At 54.5% G+C, this 5,270-nt stretch overlaps 1 long non-coding RNA gene across 1 annotated transcript; it reads right to left on the reverse strand.

Moving 5' to 3' along the window:
- Window positions 1-2,418: 2,418 nt before the first annotated feature.
- On the reverse strand, window positions 2,419-3,416 carry LOC135185817 (uncharacterized). The gene is made up of 2 exons (XR_010306632.1): window positions 3,159-3,416; window positions 2,419-3,038 (listed from the first exon to the last, which is right to left on the reverse strand). It is a non-coding gene; the product is annotated as an uncharacterized LOC135185817 (long non-coding RNA).
- Window positions 3,417-5,270: the final 1,854 nt, after the last annotated feature.

Genomic DNA, 5,270 nt, shown 5'->3' on the forward strand with positions numbered 1-5,270 from the left:
GAAACTTATTTCAACTCGTAGGTATTAATGTAAGGACTTAAATAGACAGAAACCGCTCCGGTTCATAGAGATATTAAACATTTGTATTCGTTTATCGCTAAAAGAGGATTTAAAAATAAAAAGCCCACCTCTACTCCGTTCCAAAAAGGCTTTCAGAAGACCGAAAGCCCTGCGGCAATGAGCTCGGCGCCTTCTCAGCGAGCTGGTGAATACACCTCCTGGCTGCGGGACGCCGGCGCGTTGCTATGGACTCCACGCATGCCTTGTCTCGCCGTGCTTTGCTATGGACTCCACGCATGCCTTGTCTCGCCGTGCGTTGCTATGGACTCCACGCATGCCTTGTCTCGCCGTGCGTTGCTATGGACTCCACGCATGCCTTGTCTCGCCGTGCGTTGCTATGGACTCCACGCATGCCTCGTCTCGCCGTGCATTGCTATGGACTCCACGCATGCCTTGTCTCGCCGTGCATTGCTATGGACTCCACGCATGCCTTGTCTCGCCGTGCATTGCTATGGACTCCACGCATGCCTTGTCTCGCCGCGCGTTGCTATGGACTCCACGCATGCCTTGTCTCGCCGTGCATTGCTATGGACTCCACGCATGCCTTGTCTCGCCGTGCGTTGCTATGGACTCCACGCATGCCTTGTCTCGCCGTGCATTGCTATGGACTCTACGCATGCCTTGTCTCGCCGTGCATTGCTATGGACTCCACGCATGCCTTGTCTCGCCGTGCATTGCTATGGACTCTACGCATGCCTCGTCTCGCCGCGCGTTGCTACGCAGTCGACAAGGGCGTCCCAGAGCCCCGCCATGGGGCCAGCCGAAGGGGTCCGGCCGGAGCCGAGCCGAAACTAGCCTAGTTTGGTGAAGGCTCTCCGGACAGAGTTAAGTGGAGCCCCAGAGGGCTTCGAAATATAAATGTTTGTCCGTATAAATGGAAACCAGTGGATCTTCCTTTTTGTGTGCTGGCAGGCTTTTTATGCCTCACACACACAGGGCAGGAGACGCCCCGGAACCGCTCACTGTTACCGCCCCTGCAAGGGAGCCTGGGGACACCACAAGTGGGGGCTGAAGGCATATTAAGGGCCCTGGGGCATATAGAGGCGCCCATAAGCCTCTGGATTTTCACCTGGGGGCTCCTGAAGGGTTCCAAAGGAGTTGGGAAGTGTTTCGGTGTAGCTTTGTGGTCTCTGGGGGCTCTGACGCCGGCTTTCGGTGGTCCCGCAGGCCCAGCAGGTCCCGCAGGCCCAGCACACCCATCCACGGCCCTTCCGATCTCTAAGGCGGCTTTGGGGTCTCCAAAGGGGTCTAGGGACCTCTGGAATTTCCCTGAGGGCTCTCAGGGGGTGGTTTCGGGAGGGTCCCGAAGGATAAAACGCGACGGGACCCTGACTGATCGCAGAAAGACCTGAGGCGCTCCAACTCCGTGTCGTCGTACCTCCGCCTCTCACGTAATGACGTAAGCTCGCACACGCCGCTAGCTACCTGCAGCGGCGACAATCAAACACACGGTGGCGGCACTGAGCAGCGAGGGGACCCCGCGCATGCGCGCAGAGCGGCGGTTGCCATGGGGGCAGCTCAGACTCACCTGCTGACGTAAGCTCGCACAGGCCGCTAGAGAGCTGCAGTGACGACATGCCAACACAGGGTGGCAGCGCTGAGCACTGGTGGGCGGCACACGGCACAAGGGGACTGCAGTACCAAAACGTAAACACAGGGTGGCAGCGCTGAGCACTGATGGGCGGCACACGGCACAAGGGAACTGCAGTACCAAAACGCAAACACAGGGTGGCAGCGCTGATCACTGGTGGGCGGCACACGGCACAAGGGGAACTGCAGTACCACAACGCAAACACAGGGTGGCAGCACTGAGCACGGACGCCGCGCAGGCATTGCGTAGCGGCGCATTGCTAGGGGGTGTGCAGTGGTGTGGGTACAGGTGAGGCAGTCTAGGAGGCATCTAAAGCGGTGGAGAGTGGATCTAAAGTGGGTCTGGAAGCCTCTAAAGATCTGTGAGACTCTAGAAGCGTCTGGGGTTGTGCTAGGGGCTTCTAGGTCAGCTGAAGTGAGTCTGGGGACATCTAAAAGCAGCTTGGGGTTACAAAACGGGGTTTGGGGGGCATCAGAAGGCGTGTTGTGGGCACCTACATTGTCTGGGATCCTATGGAGGTTCCCCTGGGGACTCCTGAGGGGGAGTTCTCAGTGAGATTTTGGGGTTTCTGTGGAGCCCCTGTTGTGTGGGGTCTCTTCTGTGGGCTGGGTAGCAACGCAGTGCTCAGTGTTTGGTGGCCACACGACAGCAGCAGCTGTAGGCTGTGCCTTGCTTTGTGTCCCACGGCTCTGGGCCAGCCAGGAACCACAGGGGATGGGAATTCCAGCATGCAGTGGGTGGAAGGATGAGGCTGCCTCTGTAGTGCCTTTGGGGTTTGGTGTCAGTTTTTATTTGAGGTTGTCTCGCTCACTCTTTCTTTGTTTGTTGGTGAGGGGTTTTTTATGTGTTTCTTCTTTCTTTTTGTAGGGAGCTTAATTGCTTTGCCCCAAATCAAGTTGCGGATTTGTATTCAGCCTCAACCCCTGGCAGAGTGGGATGCTTTGGTACCGGAATGTGGAGCTGCTGGAAACCCAATTCCTCAATGCAAGTGGTTCAGAAATGGATTTCCTCTGGAAAATGGGGCCAGAAATGTCTCTGTGGCGAGTTGCTGCGAAGTGCCAGCCTTGGAGACTGATCTCTGACCACCTTGAACTTCTCCCTCAGAGCTTACTTGGAAGAGAGAAACTTCACTGTAAGCTTGGTACCTCCCGCTCTGTGGCTCTCTTGGCCTCTGTTGTTCTCCTGCTCCATGCCGAGATAGATCTAGCTTGGGCTGGCTGTCAAGCTTCTGACCTGATGCAAAATGTGCTGCTCTGAGAGGCTCGCCTGTGTGTAGCTGCCCAGGAGAGTAGCAGGGAGCTGCTATTAAGTCTTTTAAAGCCCTGATGCTTGCAAAGGATGATTCCAGCTCTCTGAGTATGTGTCAGTCCAAGTCCTTCTCCGGGCACTGCAAGAAAAGAGAGACAAATGTTACTTCTGTCCAATAGCTCCAGCAAGAGCCCAGGCACTCTTGGACAGGCAGCCACAGGGACCTCACCCACAAGGTGACATCAGACATGCACTGCACCTGGGTGTTCTCAGGACCTGAGGAGCCCTGGGTTTTACTGGGTTCGGCTTTCTGAACCTCTCTCAGTCCAAGTCCTTCTCAGGGCACTGGAAGAAAAGAAGGACAAGCATTAATTCTGTCCAGTAATTCCAGTAAGAGTCTTGGCACTCGTAGGCAGACATGGGGATCTCCCCAACAAGGTGACACTGGCCATGCCAGCTTTTATTTCTTGCTACCTACTTACTGAAAAGTGCCACAATAACGTCTCTAAAGGAGAAAGCTCCCTGCTGGAGAGCTTAGCTATGGCAACACTGCTGATCAGTCTCACCAGGGCAGAGGCTGCACCCTGCACCTGAAAACTCCCTTCAGTTTTCATTCCCTCACACCCTAAGTTTCTCATCCTTTGCAAGCATCACAACTTTGAAAGACCTAAAAGCAACTCCCTGCTACTCTCCTGGGCAGCTACACACAGGCAAGCCGCAGGTTCCTCAGCACTTGGAAACAAAACCAAATACTAAAAACCTGCCCCTGGGCAAATTGTGCAACCTGGGTATGCAAAGCAGTTTGGTGACAAAACTGCCCTCTCGCAGCAGTACATTTTACAATAGGTAAGAGGCTTGACAGCTAGTCCAAGCTAGATCTACCTAGTCACAGAGCAGGAGACACCAAGCCTATAAAGAAGTTCATTTCCTCCAAGTAAGAAGTTTAAGGTAGAGGTCAGTCCACAAGGCTGGCACACCAAAAAAACTTGCCACAGAGACGTTTTTGTTCCCATTTCCCAAAGCAAACCTGTTTCTAAACCACTTGTAATGAGGAACTGGATTTCCAGCAGCTCCATATTCTGGTACTAAAGCATCCCTCACTGTCAGGATTTGTGGCCGAGGATGAATACAGATCTGTAACTTGTTTCCAAGCAAAGCAACTCAGCTCCCTTCAAAAAAGAAACAAATAAACAAGAAAAGGAAGAGACGATCTTCAAAACAAAACCAAACCCAAAGACTTAACAGGAAGCCTCATCCTTTTGCCCATCACATGCTGAAATTCCCATCCCCTGTAGCTCCTGGCTGGCCAACAGCGGTGGAACATAGAGCAAGGCACCAGCCTGCGGATAGTGCTGCCTTTTAGTCGCCAAAACCAGAGCAGTTCCTCCTCGTGTCCACATGATGGCAGCAGAGAGAAAGGGATAGAGGACCGCATGCACCGCGTCGGTAGCAACGCGCAGCTCCACTGCCATAGCAACGCGCAGGGCTCTACCGCCGCCTGCAAGGGGAAAGTGCCCCTTTGGGGCAATCGGCCCCAAATAGGGATGGGGAAAGGGGAAAAAGGGAAGTGGGGGGGTTTCGAAAGTGTTTCTGTAGCCAGGCTAGATATTTAGAGAGGAGAGTAAAGGTTTTGAATCTTTGCTACTAATAGCATTTATGGGCAATTTAGAAACCTACTTACAATTAGACTGTTTAGGCTTAGCTCTTTAGTTACACTCATCTACAGTCTCTGGGTTGCACAGAACAGCTGCTTCGACTGACTATGGAACACCAGAAGTGAAGACAGCTCTGTTCCGACTTCTTTCCTCTTTAAACTAAAAGCTACGGATGAAGCGACTTCAAAGGCCATTAGTCACATAAGTCGTCCTAAAATACGTTACAGATTCGTCGCATCTTTTGAGCTGATTTGCTGAATCCTTATATAAGAGGGAAAAAGAACGAAGGTGTCTCAGCGAATGTGAGAGGTTTCCGTCCCGCTCGAAAGGACGGCGGCTCGCAGGCTCCCGGAGCTGCTGAGAACCCTGCCAATGCCTAGTCTCGGCCTCTCTGTGAGCTCTCTGCTCCCAAGGCAGAGCCATCCCCGCGGACCTCTGCAGCCTGTGTCCCACCCCGGGCTGGAGGGGTGCTCCCGGGGCGGGACGCGGAGGGTCGCCTCGGCTCCGTTCGGCGGGGCTCCATGCGACGCGACGCGCCCCGCGTCCGTTCGGCTCGGCTTCTTCCAGCTCAGGCCCGGCTGGCATCGCCTCGGTTTCGCTCCTCACCCCGTCTCGGCTGAGCTCGTCTCCCATCGGCTTCATTCAGGCGCGCCCAAGGACTCCTCCGCTGCGCTGCCAGCTGCAAGATGCCCGCGCCGGAGCCATAGCAAGGCGCG

This window comes from Pogoniulus pusillus, chromosome 23 (genome assembly GCF_015220805.1).
Source record: "Pogoniulus pusillus isolate bPogPus1 chromosome 23, bPogPus1.pri, whole genome shotgun sequence".
NCBI classification, from domain to species: Eukaryota; Metazoa; Chordata; class Aves; order Piciformes; family Lybiidae; genus Pogoniulus; species Pogoniulus pusillus.